This window comes from Heterocephalus glaber, unplaced genomic scaffold, assembly GCF_053883595.1.
Source record: "Heterocephalus glaber isolate CG9 unplaced genomic scaffold, H.glaber_assembly_v1.0 deba00001778, whole genome shotgun sequence".
NCBI classification, from domain to species: domain Eukaryota; kingdom Metazoa; phylum Chordata; class Mammalia; order Rodentia; family Bathyergidae; genus Heterocephalus; species Heterocephalus glaber.
Window position 1 is genome coordinate 3,866,628 of NW_028258465.1, and position 18,745 is coordinate 3,885,372.

The following is an 18,745-nucleotide window of genomic DNA, read 5'->3' on the forward strand; positions in this document are numbered from 1 at the left end:
AGAGCGAAGCAGAACAAGTCGGCTCTCTGGCCACAAAGTTAGCTGCAACTCCCTTCAAGGCTAAACCGGTGGCACTGGGCTCCTGGCTCCCGCGGCTCATTCCAGGTATTCAGAGGTTTTCAAACCAGGACTGGTGGTGCAATCTGCAACCCCAAGACCCGGGAGGCTGAGGCAGGAGGATTGCTGCAAGCTCTTAGTCAGCCTTGACTATAGTGCATGGTCGACTGAGCTACACAGAGAGCCCTTGTCTCAAAAAAACCAAAAAAATAAGGTTTTCTTTGTTTTTATTGGTTCAAAACCACAAGCACTCAACTAGGTGTCCTAAAAAATCCTGCCACCTTTGAGCAAAAGCTCCTCCAGCCACACCTCGCTGGGGCCTCCGATAGCCTAAAGATGCAGCCCAGGGCTGCGGGTCCTCGAGCGTGGATTTCCTCCTCCTCCTCTGTTTGGCTCACGCGGCTTCTCCAGGTGGCTCCACACCAGGCCTGTTCCTGGACGACACGTGCACAGCCAGCCCTCACCACCTGCATCCGGAGAGGCCCAAGGGAGCCCTCTTCCACCCTTCCCTGCCAGGAGCTCGCTCCCTGTTGCTCTTCTCCCGAGTGATGGCCCTGGAGACGCTATGGGCCTCATCCAAATCTGTCACGGCTGGGTCCAGACGCCCTCGGAGCCCCACACAGCCCTGGGTGGGGTTCTTCAGAAGTGACTGGAGCCAGAGTGTGTGACGCTGGGATTGACTCACGGTGCAGTGCAGGGCTCACGGGCACCAGGGTTACGAGTGAGTGTTGCCCGCCCTGAGCAGTCTGGAGAAGAAGAGAGGGCCAGAAAGAGCTGTTAAGGTCCCTTGTTGCTTTTGCTACCTTGTGGCGCCATGAACTGTTTCTCCTCTGCAATGCCCCTCTGCATGTGCCACCCCGCCTTGGAGCCAGCCGAGTATGGACTGAGACCTCTACAAACTGTGAACCAAATGAACTTTTTCTCCTTTAACTTTGAGTGTCGGATATTTTGTCTCAGCAATGAGAAAAGCAAGACAGAATCTGAATGTTAACTTCCAGAATTTAATTCAATTTTCTTTCTTTCTTTCTTTCTTTCTTTCTTTCTTTCTTTCTTTCTTTCTTTCTTTCTTTCTTTCTTCCTTCCTTCCTTTCTTCCTTCCTTCCTTCCTTTTTTGATACTGGGAATTAAACCCATGACCTTCCCACTGAGCTACATCCCCAGCCCAGATTTTATTTCTGATTTTGAGATGGGGGTCTCACCAAATCACTAAGTTGCCAGGCTGGGCTTGAACTTGTGAACATCCTGTCTCAGCCTCCCAGAGTGCTGGGATTACAGGCTTGTGCCACCAAGACTTGCTTTATTCAATTTTCTAAAAGCCACTGATACAGGGTGGGCATGTGGTGCCTATCTGTAGTCCCAGCACTCAGGAGGCTGAGGCAGGAGGATCGCCACAATTTCAAGGCCACCCTGGACTACATGGTGAGACCTTGAAACTGTTGAAAGTACAGGTGACCATTTTCACGATCCTTTCAGGCAGTTGCAGTGGTTTGGGGGGGCATTCAGTGAGTAAACCTTTGTATTCTCCAAAACCAGCAGGTCTTTTCACGGACTCACACACAAAATAATATTAGAGCAAGAAAGACTCCCAAATCAGACTATAGATCTGTCCTGTTATCAGGTACAAATTTTCATTTGACTTTTTTCCCAAATACATCACTTTTGGGGGACAAAATAATGTGAGCTTAGGGTCCAACATGAAAAAGAGAGAACACTGGACAGTGATATATAAATATTGGCCACTTCCTGTCAGCGGTCAGCATCCACGGGGAGCCCTGTTTGTTCAGACACAGTCCGAGTGTGCCTTGACATTCTTCCTAGCAAGACCAGAGAAGTCACGCATTCATCACATGTTTAAGTTATCGTAAAGTAACTGTGGATCTTTTCATTCCGACCTCAAGTCTGCCACTTACTAACCTGGTGTTAAGGTTTATGCCTAGCGGTCCCTCCAAGTCTCATGTGCTCTGGGGGGGGCTTTCGGGGGTGACTGGGTCCTGGGCGTGTGATGTTCAGCAGTGGAATCGTCCTCTGATGAGTTGGTAGCTACATGTGCTGTTGGGAGGTGCAGCCTGGTGGGGGGAGGTGGTCACTGGGGGAGTGGCCTGGAAGCGTCTGTCTCCTTCCTCCTCTCTCTCTCTCTGCTTCCTGCTGCCATGCTGTGGACTGTTTCTCCTTTTCGATGCCCTCTGCCATGCCACCCTGCCTTGGAGCCAGCTGATTATAGACTAAAAACTCTACAAACTGTGAGCCAAAATAAACCTCCCCCCTTAGAATTGTGGATGTCAGGAGTTGCATCTCATCTACAAGAAAGTAACGAAGACAAATGAGCAACTTAATCTCTCTTCCTCAATTTCTCCATCCACGTCTGGACTCACAGTCCTCAGCAAGCCAGATGGTCAGGGAAAAGCAAGTTAAGGCAGGTAACGTACCCGCACACCAGGCACACCCTTGATTTTGACTGTGGGAATGTGTGGTCCTGTTTCCAGTCACCTGCACCTCAAATGCAGAGTACAAATCCTTACCACGCAGGAGTGAGGCTGTCTGAAGGCCGATAACAAGTGAGGGTGTGACGTTCAGTGTGTCGGCCTAGGGCTCGAGTCTGACCTCTCCAGCCTGCCACACTGACTGGGTTCTTCTTTGCTCACTTTCACTTCACTAATAGTTGTCTCAGCTTGGCCAATAGTATTTCACAAGACCTGGAAGACCCTCTCTAAAATCTACTACTTTCAAGGGTTTTAGGCAGACGATATTACTGGGAGAGTTAGGAGCGGATTTACCATTTAATAAGTACTGATGAAGCGGGCTTGGTGGCACAAGCCTATAAGCCCAGCACTCTGGGAGGCTGAGGAAGGAGGATCACAAGTTGTACCTCAAACCTGGGCAGCTCAGCGACTTAGCAAGACCCAGGCCTCCCCTGCACAGGTCCTGGGGACAGGGCAATTGACCTAAGACAGCCAGCGTCCATTCCTCCAGGCAGGCAGCCTGGCTGAGGCCAGGAAGCATCTCTAGAGGGCTGGAGAGGAGCTGGGTGGAGGAGGGCTTCCTCTGGGTCCACTCGGGTGGATCCCTCAGAGCTTGTGCTCAGGTTCCTGTCCTCTGATCGGCCCAGGAGCAGCTCTCACAGCAGGCCCCTGAGACCGAAGCTGCACTAGACCCCATGCGGGGCTCGCTGACATCTACCTGGCTTGGCCTGACCCATGGGTGGTCTTCACACACTGCTCCAGGGGTCACAGGGGCCAGCATGGGAGCCAAGGCCCCACTACCCAGCAGGAAACAGGTTCCTTTAGAAGAAAGGGACTCTGGAGGCAGAGGCAGGAGGATCTCTGAGAGTTCAAGGCCAGCCTGGGCTACACAGTGAGTTCAAGGCCAGCCTGCACTTCATAGCAAGACCCTGTCTCAACAAAACCAAGAAGAAGAAGAGGAGGAAGTGGAGGAAGAGGAGGAGGAGGAAGAAAAGCACAGACCTTTAGAAGAATCCCAGCAGTGAAAGTGATAGGAATAAAAAGGCACCAGATTTAAAGAGAAGAGAAACGCTGGCACCACGATGGGAAATTAGAGCTCAGCCCTGACCATGGGCCTCTGCTTTGCTCTCTACCCATTCCCTGTACAGAGCCCTGAAATCTCACTTCAAGGACAAAGGTTACAAGGAAAGCCATCTGTGATCACAAATCTAGAAACCTCAAAAGGTATTTATTCCGCTCACTCTGCCCCAGGGCGAACAGCCTCAAAGCCGGCTATATTTAAAGCCTTTTCGGCAGACCATTCCCTCCTCAGAAGGAGTTTAAAGGCTGAACACCATGGAGGATTTATTCTAATTTTCATTTTTACTGATACACGATCGCAGTGCAGAGCGACTGCATTCGTGTGGGGAGTTGGACCACGCACAGAGCAAGCTTAGTCCTTATTCCCTTCCCCTGCTCCTCTGCCCTCCCTGCATCTCCAGAAACCCTTCCAATTTGCAAAAGACCTCGCTCCCTGCTTGCTCTTATCTTTTATTGGTACTCTAAGTTCCTCACAGCAGAGAAACTATACAATATTTAAGCCTCTGTCTGACTTATTTCCCTTAACCTTACGGTCTCAAGATGCATCCATTTTCCTACAAATGACTCAATTTTTTCTTCTTTATAGCTGAGTAGTACTCATTATGTGTAAATACCACTTTTCTTATCCATTCATCTCTATTTGTTTGTCTCCCTATGTAGTTCTAGCTGGACTCGAACTCACTATGTAGCCCAGGCTGGGCTCAAGCTTATGGAGATCTTCCTGCCTCAGCCTCCTGAGTGTTGGGATTACAGGCACCACACTCCGCTATTCTTCTGATGATGGACGTACAGGGCACTTCCAAGATTTCACTGTTATGAGCTGTGTGCTATAAACGTGGGTGTGCATGGATTGCTGTGACATGGTGTCTTCATCCAGTAGGATTTTTCAAAATAAAACTTGATTTCCTGCTCAGCCCTGGTCTCCAAGGAGCTCTGCAGGCCGAGGAGGCCCCCAGGGCCAGCAGGAGAAGCGCTTTCCTCTCGCTGTCAAGCCTGTCCAGCTCCATGACTTCCAGGCCAACAGCTGGGCCTGTCTTCAATGTGACCTCCACGGGAAATGGTGTTTCCTCACCTCCTGGGAGTGATAGCGTCGAATTGTCCCAAGCCTTGGAAATTGCTCTGAAGGCTCCTCGATGGTTCTAACACCTGAGAGCTCTTTGCCTGGACTAACTCCAAATATTTTTAAAAGAAAGTTTTGGGGTTTACCTGTAATCCCAGCACCCAGGAGGCTGAGGCAGGAGGATTGAACCAAGTTCAAGGCCAGCCCGGCTACATGGCAAGACCGAGTCTGGAATATATATGCACAAAGAGAAAGTGCCAGTGATGGTTGAGACGAAGAAGCAGTCAGTGCTTCAGAGCCACAGGAGCTGGGTCGGGAATGCGGGCAGGAGGGTTGTTGGGATCTGCATTTCGCAGCTCTCTAGGGTTCCTGGTTTCTCGGGTTTTGACTTGCGGAAGCCTCAGCATGGTGAATTTCACCCACTGTGCGGGTCACAGCATGCAGGCCACCGCGAAAGCAAACAAGTGAACCATCACCGAGCTGGGGACTCCAAGGATTTCTCACTCGCTGCTTCTCGGGGGCCGCTGGGAACAGAACCCGGCTCCAGCGCTGCAGTGTCCTTGGCAGAGGCCGCAGCTGTGGGAAAGTAACAGGGCAGCAGCTGCGGGGCCCGGGCACCCCGTGGGGGCAGTCAGAACCCCGGGCCATCTGCTCAGGACAGGTGAGGGAGGTGACAGGGGTCCCAGGCTGTCACCTGGCCCCATGTGAGGGACTGGAGGCTGGCCTGCCTCCTCCTGGGCCCAGGACACTGCATCGATTTCCTCCGGGCTCTTTGAACTCCAGCACTCGCTTTGCTGCTGCTGTTGTTTTTCTGAGGCGGCACACACTGTCCCGAGTCACTGGGTCACCCTTTGAAGTCCGTTTCTGCTGGGTTTGTTTGCCTTCCCCGGACGCGGGCACAGTGCCCCAGCCCAGCCCGCAGCTCGCAGGCAGCAAGGAGGACGGGTCCTGGACGGCGTGGACGGCAGGTAGGGGCCGCCCGGCCCGGCTGAGCCCGAGGGGACCCTGGGGCTTGGGGCTCCTCACTGAGTCACCTCTGTGGTCCACCTGTGTGGACTCTAGTCCAAGGGTCACCATGACCCTGGCTAGCGCAGCTTCATGTGTTTTGTGGGTTCAGCTTTGTAAAATGTGTCTTCTTTGATCTCCATGTGTCTTTTCAGTCATCAGCCTTAAATCAGTAACGGCTTAGTTCTTCTTTTCGGTTTTCTTCCATGTCATGCATGAATGTTTACTTACAGAGACTTTGCAGAAAGGGAACCCCTTTGTGTGTGTGCACGCATGCGTTCGTGTGTGTGTGTGTGTGCTGGGACAGAGCCCTGCCTCTCCCCCTGGGTGCTCTTTCCTGGGTGACAGAGTCACATCCCAAGCACAGTGCATCCAGGGTTCCCACCTAGGTAGGCAGGTGGAGAAAACACGTAGGAAAACACGATGTGTGGCCAGTTGAAATCTAGTCCGAGCTAAGCCACGCGGAGGGAATACTGCAAATGCGATCAATTGATGCTTTAATAAACCTATAAAATTACTAAATTTGTCAAGGAAATATAACAACTATAAATGCAGAGATAAATACAAAATGATTTCATGGCTACCAGCTCGGATTCTTCCAGGGGTGACAGGTAGCCTTTTTATTTGTTGTTGCCCTTCGACCATGGGTGCTGGCAATACAGCAGAACAAGTTTAAGTTATCACTGACTTAGAATCTGAGAAATTAACAGCAATAGTGGGTGAAAAGGTGTACCCTGTGGATGAGGCTAATGACAGACGATAAAAGCTATATAGACAATGATGGACGGGCGGGTGGACAGACGGCATCTAACTGGGTACCTGGCATTCAGAGCTGTTTTCTACACATGATAGTCTCCAGATGGGAGCTATAGTTTCCAAAGCAAAATCGAAAATACAACAGCATTGACTTTCTCTTTTCATTTGCCCCCTCATTATCCGAAAAGTGGTTCTTCTGCATCAATCTTTTAATTTTTATTCCGTTCATCACTCAGTGAATATTAAGTGAACACTTAACTTTAGACTCGGATGCAAAGGTAAGCAGGACGATGGATGTGTCCTCAAAAGCTTTTAGTCTTTGCCGCGGCTCCGCAACCACGAGCAAATCTCAGTGCTGGGGGTGGGGAGGAGGATGAAAAGGCACTGCTGCAGTAGGCAGAGGCCTGGTGCCTGGCATCGCCCTGCTGTGAGCCAGACTGGAACTCCGGGCCTCCCTCTTGGTAACCGCAAATGAAATAATTTTGAATGAAAGGCTTTTGTGAACTGTAAAATGCTTTAAAAATGTAATTTAAAAAAAATTTTTGGTACCAGGGATTGAACTCAGGACCTTGTGCTTGCAAGGCAGGTGGCAGAACCACTGAGCTAAATCCCCAGCCCCTTAAAATGTAATTTTTATCTTTCCAATTTCACATAATTTCTAATACCATGGAATTTGCTAGTGTGGTGGTGAATGCCTATGATCCCCGCACCTCGGATGCTGAGGCAGGAGGGTTGCCGTGAATTGTAATTCACCCTGGCCTACATTTTGAGTTCAAAGCCAGCCTGGGCTATATATCAAGACTCTGTCTAAACAAAACAAAACAAAACAAAAGAATCCCATGGGTTTTAATAGAATTTTGATCCTGCAGTCAAGTGCTTCCTCCTTTTCAATGTTCCCTTCTACTGCAAAATTTCAAAACATAAATAAAACCCAGTAAATTTCACCTCTTGAAACCAAATGGGTAAAAGCACCATGATCTTGGAGAGAGAAAGGTGGAAAGGAAACTGAATGCCTGGGCTCATGTCTGATTCGGACCTATAGACTCTCCTTTACTCTTCTCAATTCCTGCTGATTTTCTTGGTTTCCAAAGCCAAAAACCTAATTTCAATCAGATTTTGTGTAACAGCACATGTGCGTTTCCTTCCGGTCCCAGAACTTTACCTCTTCGGCCTGTTGGTTTGCTTGTTTGTGTTCTGGTGTTGGAGACAGAGTCTCACAGTCCAGGACTTGAACTGGCTATGTAGCGCAGGCTGGCCTCAAACTCACTATCCTCCTGCCTCAGCCTCCTGAGTGTGGGGATCACAGGTGTGCACCACCATGCCTGGCTTCTACATTTTGATGGTGGGGAAAACAAACAAAAGTTCTAGTCGATTCCTGTATTAGGGGATTCAGTGCAATATTATCTATTCGTAGACTAATTCAAAAGTTCTGCAAAGTACTTATTTTTACTAAGATTATTCACACCTTAGTCTTCAGGAAACCTCTTTGTCCACAAGTTGCATGCAAAATTCATTCTGTGCACAAACCCAAACATACCTGAGACCATGAAGAAAGGTCTATTAAAAATGCCCTTGGTCAGGATGCTGACTCAATGCAGGGTAGCGAGGGAGGTGTGTGTGAGGCCTTGGGTTTTACTTTGTTACCACATTAAGCTGTTTTTGCAGTCCAATGACCTTGTACTGTAAAGTTAGCTACTAACTGAGCATTTGGGCCGAAACTGCTCCCGGTATGTTGGCACAGCCTCGTGTGGAACCAACGGTCTTACTGCACTAAGAGGAGACATTCCTGTTTATGTTACGTATTCGGAGTTACTAGTCTCATTCTGGAGCATCTCTCTCCATCAGCCATGAGCCACGAGAAAACTTAAAAGGTTGAAAAGAAACTTTTGAGACCAAAATATTCATCAGGCTATTATGTTTCTTGACTTTCCCTTCATTGTTTGGGTTTATGACAGTTTGCTCTTTGTTTAAAATATTACTTCAAGGCAACAAACTGTGTAAGAATGATTCATTCACATTTGTCCACAAAGAACGGGAAAAGGGAATTCTCCTTCGCCAGCTTTGAGCCCCGTAGCACGTATGCTGTTGCCTGGGGTGAGATTTCTCGGTTAGGAACGTGTACGCAGCCACACTTAGCCACAGACAAAATTTCCTGGGAAAGAAAGGGAGAGTTCTCATTTTTCCATGAAACTCAGTGGTACATTTTAGGGACACTATGACCACAGTCCTCCCTGGGAATCTGCACCTGTACCCCATGTACCCTGCTTCTTGTTTTTCCCCATTCCCCTCCTTCCCCTCCAACCCTCCCTATTTACAAAAACTTTTGTTTCCGTTTTAATAAAGAGAGATTTTTTAAAAATGGTTTTGGGAAACGGGACTGAGGGTTTTCTCTAAATATAAAGCATCATTTCACCAGGACTGGTCGTTTTGTAGCCACATATAAGAAACCGAAGTGGCCGAGGATCTGTCCTCCGCCCTGTGCTCGGAAACAAAAGCACAAGTTACCACAGCGAAGAAAATGCAGGAAGCCCTGGCGCCCCACCTAGAGTCCCCGTGAATGGAGTGCTGGCCCCGGGGAGGTTCAAGGCGTTTTAGGAGCAGAGCCTTGAAGTTTCTGCCCTTGAACAATGGGACTTCCTGTTGGGCTTCTAAGTAGCGGGAGCCTTTCCAGAGAGCAGCCTTCGGACCTCTCCATTCTCACATTAGGACCTGTGCGTCCCCTCAGCCCGGCCAGAGCCTGGTTCCCTGGGGCCTCGAACCCTGCTGCACTGGAAGAGTGACCCCAGTTTGCAGCCACCAGGCCTGGGCTGAGAGGCAGTGTGGACCGCGTGGCTCTGCAGGACCCAGGGCTTAACTAAGAGTCGGTAATAGCCATTCAGACGGAGGGCAATGCCAAGCCACCTGCTTCCAAAAAAGAGGGGGAAAATCAGGAGAGAGGGAGGGAGGGAGATTAGGAGCAGAGTAAAAGGAACTGGGTACAGCACTATAATCCCAGAGCCTGGGAGACCCAGATGAGAGGATTGCAAACTCAAGCCAGTTTAGGTAGTTTGCGGATTTAGTGGAGTTCTGTCTCAAACAAAGAAAGTAAGAAAGGGCTGGAGATATAGCTCGGTGTGATGGCCCTAGGTTCAACCCCCAGTACTGTGAACAAAACAAAGCCAAAAACAAAATAAGAAAAGAAAGCACAGCTGAGCAGCATAGCACGAGTGTGTCATCCCAGCACTTGGGGAGCCTGAGGCAGGAGGATTGCAAGCTGGAAGAGAATCTCCCCGAACACTTCTGCAGCACAACTCTGTTTGTTTTGGGGATGCTGGGATGGAACCCAGGGCTTCTCCCCCACCTACCTGTCCAGCCCAAGTATACAGTTTCTTTAAAAAGCAACCACAGAAAGACAACCCAGGATCTGTCTCCAGGTAGAACATTGTCTGGCATCCCAAAGCCCTGGGCTCCACCCTCAGCCGTGCAAAATCTCAAATCAATAAAGACAAAACTTATGTTGAAATCTATCCTTCATGCCTGGCATGGTGGCGCATACCTATGATCCCAGCACTCAGGAGGCTGAGGCAGAAGGATGGCTGCTAGTTTGAAGCCAGCCTAAGCTACATAGAGAGAACCTGTCTCAGAAAGAAAAAAGAGAAAGAAGAAATGTATCCTCAGCACTTCCGGGAAGTGTGTGTTTCTATGCCCGGCAAAAGCAATTCATTCACTTCCTTTCTCAAATGTCATACATTTTTCAAAATAGAAATTATATACTATTATATGCACATGTAATTTAGATTAACGATGCACATGTAAACATTTTAGGAAGACTTAAATGGTTGCCTCCCTTAGAATTAGGGTTGCCACAGTAAAAACAAATCTCCTGGGCCGGGGTTGTAGCTCAGTGGCACCATGCCTGCCTCACAAGCTCAAGGTCCTGAGTTCAATCCCCGGGTACTGAAAAAAAAAAAATCTCTCCAGGTATTGATGACTGTCGTTGGTGGTTTATGTGTGGCTTATTACAATTCTTTTAAATTCATGAGATTGATATCCAGGTCCCCTATTGTGGCCAAGACTGGGCGACGCCAGACCATGGGCAGCGAAGCAGAATCCCGGATGGGCGTGGGGACCAGCGCAGAGCTGCGCCCGCTGGGATCGGAGCTGGACCGAAGGCTTGGAAGGCTTAGAGGGTGTGAGGGAGCTGGGGTGACCAGGGCAGGGCCCAGCAGGACGCGTTCTGGGGCAGAAATAAATCTTCCACCGGCATGGTGCCGCAAGACTGTCACCCCAGCACTGGGGAGGCTGAGGCAGGAGGATCGCAGTAAGTTCAAGCCCAGCTTGACTATACATGAGACCCTGTCCTGCCTCAAAAAAGAAAAGACAGAAGTTTCCACGCTAAAGATTGTCTGGCACAGTGATGAAATGATCAGTTATTGCATGAGAACCCAGCATCTGAGCAGAAGTGAAAGCTTAGGGTTCCTTTCTGCTGTCATGGACACCTGGGGATCGATCCTCACTTCCTGCTGGACCCGGCAGGGACCCTTAGCCCAAGGAGCCAGGCAGGGACTCAGGGCTGGGGTGCAGCTCGGTGATAGTGTGTTTGCCCAGCCTGGGTTTGATCCCAGCTCTGCAGAAATAAATAAATGAATGAAATGAAAAAGTACAAAGCATAATGGAAAGTGACAGTTTTCTGAATTTTTATTTTATTAGCACGCATGTGCAATACACAATGATTGCATTCTTCTCGGGGCGCTGGTGCACGCCCAGGACACACAACACATGACACACGACACACCTTCATTCTCCCTCTTCCCTTCCCTTCCCCACCTCTATCTCCGGGTCCCCTTTCCCCTGCAAACGATCTAGCTCCCTGTTAACCATTGTCTGACTTTTATTTTGTTCTTTAAATTACTTATACTCTGGGTTTCTCATATAAGAACTTATGTGATATTTAGGCTCGTGGGTCTGATTTATTTCACTTAACATTATGTTCTCAAGGTCCATCCATTTTCCTGCGAATGACTCAGGTTTACCCTTCTTTATGGCACACTAGTACTCCACGGTGTGTAAATGCCACATTTTCTTTACCCATTCATCTGGGCCGCATCCAAGATTTAGCTGTTATGAGTTGTGCTGGTACACCTGTGGGTTGGATGGGTCACTGCACTATGACATCTTTAACTCTCCAGGAAGCTACCTAGTGGGACTGGCTGGTTCCAGTGGAATTTCTAGTCTTTGCCAGGGTTCACACAGTATAGGATACATTTATAAAATGGAACTTGGAAGTTCAGGAACAAATGCTCTATTCTAAGAAAATTAGCAAGCTGGAAGAATCACAAAGGCCCGGAACAGCGGGTCTGCAGGCAGGGTCCATTGGGATGTTAATCAACAGGGAGCGCCCGGGGCGGCAGCCTGACTCCAGCCCGGAGGCCTCTCCTGCTCCTGCGACCCCCTGGGCAGCCCGCCGAGCCCGGTGAGTTTTGCCGAGTTTGTGGCGAGGCCGCACCGCCCGGGGCTGGGCTGGGCGCGTGGTGCAGACTCGGACTTGTGTTTCTGCGGCCGGGCTCTGACTGTGGGAGATGGTGCCGCCTCTGCACTGGAGTCTCCGGCTTCCGTTTGTCCCGTGTCCGCCCGTCACCGTCTTCTGACTTCCTTCCCCACAAACCCACATCTGCGAGGTCTAGCGAGCGACGCGAGAGCGCCTTACACACTGGAGTCGTCGGTGGGCGGTGTGTGTGTGTGTGTCTGGGGGTTGGACCCTGGGCATTCACACTGAATTGCTTATCCGGCTCTTTCAAAATTTCAGACAGGGGCTCGCTGAATTACCCTGCCTCAGCCTCCCAAAGGGCTGGGATTACCCTCATGGACCTCCAGGCCCGGTTTAGATCTTTGGTTTGGTTTTGGGTTTTTTTGAGACCGGGTCTCCTTGTGCAGTTCAGGCTGGCCTTGAAATGGAAGCAATCCTCCTGCCTCAGCCTTCCGAGCGCTGGGATTATAGGCGTGTGCCACCAGGCCTGGCTAGGTCTGTGTGTGTGTAAAATGGGTCAGGTGTAGATAATCTCACGAGATGCCCCCCATCTGTGTCACATGTCCCCCCACAATTTCCCCTGGGGCCTCTGTCCCAGCCCGGCCGGATCCTCTCCGTAACGAGGGATCCCCTGGGCCCGGCCCTCTCTGCGTCTGAGGACACAGGCGGCCTTGGGAGGCGGCCGACAGGCTGCGCCCATCGCAGAACCGATGTGCTCGAGCTGCTTGTATTTTATTTTATTTTATTTTCTGCATTCTGGCACCAGCCCAGGCCTGGTGCAGTCCAGCAAGGGCTCTTCCCCCGACCCTAACTTGCCTGATGAGCGTCCCGATTCAGTAGAAAGGAAGCAGCGAGCAAACGAGTTTTCATTGCGACCGCGTGCTCGGTGGTGCAGGTGTGGATGCGCTGAAGCCCTCAGCTCCCGGCCAACTGCAGCCTGAGACCAGGAGCTCTCCAGGAACGTCTGTCTCCAGGAAACCCATGAGAGGGGCGAGACAGTGCTCCAAAGGCTGTGCTCCGGCCGGTCTAGGGAGTGCTGGGTCATGAATCCCCAAGCATTTGGGCACGTGGGAGGGGATGCATGCAGAGAGATCTCGGGACTGGATGGCCCAGATTTTCTGCTGGAAACCAACGTACCATGGAAGGGACGGTGAACAGCACAATAGCTTCGAAAGGGCGAAGTAGAACATGAAAAGAATGCAAAGGGACGTTAGGAAGGAAAAGCCCCCCCACCAAAAGAAAAGGTCCATGCAGTAGGTACACGTTAATGTCCGTGTAATACGAAGTGTGCACGATGAAACTTGTTTGTTGGGGTTTTGAGAGATGGTCTCAATGTGGCTGTGAATTCAGAGCTCCTCCTGCCCTCACCCTCCCAAATTCTGAATCACAGGCATATGTCACCATGCACATACAGCTAAAACATTTAAAGCCATGTGCAGTTTTCATGATGCTACCCTTCCAAATTGAATCATGCAAGTCAAACAGCAGGAGAAAGACAAAGCTATCATTGTCAGGTGGCATTTCACGTATCTGAGGCGTTGCCACGGGACTTAGAAAAGGAAGACAAGAGCCAAATCCCAGTTTATACTGTGGCCTCTGCTGGGGTGGCTTCCTGCTCTTAAATGGCCTTTTCTTTCCCACGTGTTGCATCTGGAGATTCGCTGTAGCAAGGGATAGTTTTAAAGATAAAGAAAATGACTTACAGGTCCGGGCAGATCCAAGCCCTTCCACTGCCCAATGCGGCAGCCCCACCAGGATTAGATTTCTGAACACTACCGCTCAGGAAGGATGGGTACAGAGCTGGCCGTGGTGGTGCTCGCCTGTAAGCTCAGGAGGCTGAGGCAGGAGGATAGCCATGAGTCCAAGGCCAGCCTGGGCTACATAGTGAGACCCTGTCTCAAAAAACAAAACAAAACAAAGAAACCTATGGGATTCAGAAGGCCACACCTTCAGGAGAAACAGTAGGGACCAGAGGTGGGGTACAGCTGTGAAGACCGACTCCCCAAAGTGCATGCCGTGACTGTGGGCCTGGTGGGCTGATGGGGGACTCTCACTTCCCCAGGGCCCCCGAGATTACTGTGTTAGTGCTGATAGGAATCTCCAGGAAGTTTGCCTGTCTCCAGGTGTTTTCACCCTGGTCCCAGTCCTCAAGCTGTTTTGTCACACAATATTAACAGTCTTGTCTGTTTGAGACAGTGTCTCGCTATGTAGCTCAGGCTCATCTTGAACTGCAGGCGATCCTCCCGCCTCAGCCTCCCGAGTGCTGGGATGACAGGCATGCACAGGACAGCCCCTTCCCAGGTCCTAGGAAACCCTTTTTAACACAGTGGGAATCGCCACACCTTTGCTATCAGAGCCTGTGGAGGAAAGGCGTGCAGGGCTGGGCCGAGGTTTGCACAATTCTTTGTTTTGTTTTTCAAGAAATGCAATCTTCCTGCCTCAGCCTCCCCGGTGCTGGGATTCTAGGTGTGAGGCACCATGCCTGGCTTTCACCCCTCCTCAGGCAGCCTGGAAATCCTCTTTCCTGTGTCTTTACGAGATGTGATCAAAAATACAGTGAACACTGTGGCCGAGGGCCAGCCAGTGGAAAGCCTGCTCCTACCAGTGTGCGGCTGTCCTCATCCACCTTACTCACCGATGTGGAACTGGATGTGGCACCCTGTGACTCCTGGCCCCTCCCCAAGGTCACAGCACCGTGAAGGGAAACGTTTGGAATCAGCTGTGGGCCTGGAGGCAGCTGGGACAGTAACTAAAGACCCTCCCCTTGGGAAAGGGAGCTGCCGAGCTGCTGCAGGACTGGCCCGGAGGAGGGAGGAGGGGTGGGTCTGGGGACCTCGAGCAGCGGAGCGTCTTTCAACTGTCACAAATCTCCAGTGCACTCCCCGTACTCCCGAGGGCAGCCAGCGCTGTGGCTGGGCGCCTTCCGGGAGGAAGGGCAGCGGCTCGGGCCGGTCCCTCGGAAATCCCGCTCCCGGGTCCCAGCAGCATTCTCCCGAGGCTGCACATTCTCCAAATCTTTTCTGGAATATTTCTGGCCTGTTTTGTTGAAACAGGGTCTTACTCTGCAGTTCAGGCTGGGCTCGAACTCACTGTGCAGCCCAGGCTGGCCTCCAAGTCAGAAACGGGCCTAGCAACATGCCGAAAAGAAATTGACACTAGATTTTTTTTTATCATTCATAAGCTCATATTATTTCCAGCTTTGATTATTATTGTTCATTTTCTAATGTATTGTTTTCTTTTTATCGTTTACTTCCTCCTGTTTACCTTGGGTTTAATTAATTTATTATTATTATTATTATTATTGTTATTTTTTAGGCAGGGTCTCCCTATGTTGCCCAGGCTGACCTTGAACTCGAGGAGATCCTCCTGCCTCAGTCTCCTGAGTGCTGGGACTACAGGTGTGCGCCACCACATCTGGTGGCTTTAATTTATTCTTCTAGCTTAATGTGAAAATTTAGGTCATGCAGCGTAGACTTTTCTTCTCTTCTAATTTAAGCATTCAGTATCATGTGTAAATTTCTTCTTCAACTCTAGTCTAGCTGCAGCCCATACCTTTTGCTGTGTTGTGTTGTAATTTTTTATTCATTTCAAGGTTTTTCTTTTTTCTTTTCCTTTTATTTGCAACACCGGGGATTGAACCCTGGGAGCATTAAGGCATAACCCAGCTCTTTTTATTTTATTTTTTATTTTGAGACACAGTCTCACTGACTTGTCCTGGCTGCTTTGAACTTTCGATCGCCCTGCCTCGGCCTCCTGAGCAGCTGAGATTACAGGCATGTCCTGCCATGCCCAGCTCAAAGTATTGTTTTCTTCTTATCGTGTGCTGTTTAGAAGTATGTTGCTTGATCCAAATATTGCAGAATTTTCCATCTGTGTAGCAAACTGCTGATTTCTTATTTCTGCACGAGCGGAGAGATTTCTTTTCCTCCTGTCTCTAGGTTCCTGGCTGAGACCCCTGTAGCAGGCGATAGACTAACGAGAAACTCGTGTCATTCATTTAATGTAAGTTTTCTGGGGCGGGGCCCGCGTGGGAAATGAAGATCCAAGAAATCAGGGAGACCTGTGTATGCTGTGCTCGGGCAGTCTCCACCGGACAGGACAATGAAGCCAGAAACAACACACCCCAGTGGGGGTCTGGGGACTTCCAGGACCAGCTGGAGGAGACAGGGGCATGGGGAGGCCAGAGAGACCTTCCTGATTCTGCTTTCTCAAGTCTAGAGGTGCCATGTTGGGGCTGACATGTCCCGCACCCCGTCAGTCTCTTCCATGTGGCCGGGGATAGTTTCCTTTGCTGTGAATTCCTCATGGGTCTTCCTTAGTGTTCTGTGTACACCAAGGAAATGTAAATGCGGCTGTTTCTGCATGCAGAGCTTCATGTACATCCTTCAGAGTTGCCTGGTAGTATTGAGAGTTTTGTTTGGGTGCAGGGTGAGTGCTGGGGATGGAACCAGGGCCTCCACTGAGCTCCAGCCCCAGACCATTTCAGGTTTTTGGTTCTGAGACGGAAACTCACTAAGCTACCAGCTGGACTTGAATTTGTGACCCTCCTGCCTCAGCCTCCTGAGTAGCTGGGATGACAGGCATGCACCACTGCTCCTGGCTTCAGGACTCTCTCTTTTTTTTTTTTCCTCTGATTTTTTGAGGCAGGGTCTTCCTACATAGTTCAGGCTGACCTTGAACTCACTATGTAGCCCAGGCTGCCCTCGAACTTGCGGTAACCCTCCTGCTTCAGCCTCCCGAATGCCGGGACTATAGGTGTGTGCTACCACATCTTGCATGACTTTTTTTTTTCTTTTTTCTTTTTGGTACTGGGGATCGAACTTGGGATCTTGCGCTTGCAAAGCAGGTGGCGGAACCACTGAGCTAAATCCCCAGCCTACATGACTCTTTTTTAAAAAGAGATATTGGTCATATTTGTAGCCCAGGAATAAAACTTGCAGTGCTGGGAATAGAGACGATCAATCTTTTTGGAGTAGTTCCACAGTTCTGCCAACAGCTATATTTTGTGTTTATTTCTTTTTAAAATTCAGGCAAATCGATAGTAATTTTATCTCGAGACTTGTACAACACCTCTTGAAACTGCCATAGGCCCTCAGGATTCCTGGGCCAGGCTCGTGACCCAGTGAAACCGGAAGCCTCTTATGGAGCTACTATCCACTTTGCCCGCCCGCCGGCCAGGCCAGAGCTCTGTGTTCTCAGTGAGTGCCTCGAACTTAATCCGCGTTAAATCTGCAGCGCTGACTTTCTGTGATTCCAGTCTCCACTCGAGCCTGCCTTTTCTCCTTTTTCTTTTTTAATTCCCTCTGAGAAGCCCTTGATAGAAATCAGGTCCGGCCAGTTGTGCTCGTTCTGGCCCCTAGTGTAACTGCTGTCTTCACAATCCATCACCCAGGCCTGCGGTGCTCTGAGTGTTTCTAATTAAGCCACAGAATCAAACAAGCCTTAGCCTGAGAATTTAGCTGCATAATTCCCGATTTAATATGTGAGGAGGCCAGCCAGGAGAGGATTACCTGGGTTTCTCTGGGTTAAAACAGTTGAAACTAATTTAAGTCAGTTCTCTGTGAAACCTCTCCTCCTGTAGTATTCTCCGGTGCAGGTCTGTGTGAAAACACTTCCAGGTCATTCTCTTGCTTTTAGCTCAGATTCCCCTGCCTCCCGTGTGCTGGGGTTCGGGTGTGCACCCCCACGCCCAGCAGGAGCTGTTGGTGATGAGGACTGGGAAGGACCTTCGTGCCTGCGTTGGGGCCCTGCACTGCTGGACAGGGCCCCGCCACACACCAGCTTCAATAAGGCAGGGCCCACTCCAGGACAGAGCTGGGTCTGACATCCCTGCCCCTGTGCACCCAGAGGGGAAGCAGCATAGACCCTCAGCCCTCAGATGCCACGAGGAATCATACACAGCCCTGAAAAGGGGACTCTAGTGGTGCAGGTTGGCCCCAGTGTGGCTTCCTCCTGTGTCCTGCACTGGGGACGTAAGCCCTCTGCCGCCCACTTCGGGAGCCAACCCCTGGCTCTGTGCTGGGGCCCCTGGCTGCTGCCACTCGGGGGAAACCCAAGCAGGCGACCTGGGTCACCGGCAAGACGCAGTATGTGTGGGCGCAGCGGCTGCAGTTGTGACCACCGCCAGTGCTGGACACCTCCCTGGCCCTAGCAGTGGAGGGCAGGGTAGGGCCCTCGGGCGGTGACTGGGCCTCTGGCTTCCCTGCTGCCACCAGAGGCCACCCTGGGGTTGCCTCCATGACAGCCTCGTTCCAGCCCGACCCGAGGCATTCTGTGCAGTGTCAGCTGGTCGCCAGCACCATGCTTATGAAACGTGCTGAGCTTAGGAGTCAGCAAGCGTGGGCCAGGGCAGGGACAGAAGGGACAGGCGGTCTGAGAGGAGGCCAGCGGGCGCATGCATGTCATCCCTGGCTTCGGGAGGCTGAGACAGGGGGATCTGAGTCTGAGTCTGAGGCCAGCTGGTCTTGAACCTGTCCCTCAGCCTCTCAAGTAGCTGGGGTCACAGGCATGGACTACGCGGGGACTGCAGCCCTTGGGAGCTGGCACCCCCGCCGCATTCCCATCCTCCCACTCCCTTCTGCCACCTCTTCGCCCTTCGCACTTGCAAAGACCCGAGTCCCCGATTCCCTGTCCGCCGTCTGAGGACTCCATACTGACGTCCACGGTTGTCCCCGTCCCCAGTCCCCCTCCTGGCTGGCATTTCTGTGTTGTGATTTCTCCATGAAGGCTGTTCTGGCCAGAGCATGGAGGAATCTCCGTGTTCGATTTGCTTTTCTCTCATGCCAGATGCTGCACATTTTTTCACGTACCTTTTCGCCATTC

The 18,745-nt window shown here is 50.8% G+C and overlaps 1 protein-coding gene across 1 annotated transcript in view; it reads left to right on the forward strand.

The window, feature by feature from the left end:
* The first annotated feature begins 5,477 nt into the window (after positions 1-5,477).
* Positions 5,478-18,745, forward strand: part of Slc39a10 (solute carrier family 39 member 10) — a 117,726-nt gene continuing 104,458 nt past the window's right edge. The window contains exon 1 of the mRNA XM_004868950.4: positions 5,478-5,624. The gene's annotated coding sequence lies outside the window, so the exon portion shown is untranslated. The remainder of the gene's footprint in view (positions 5,625-18,745) is intronic.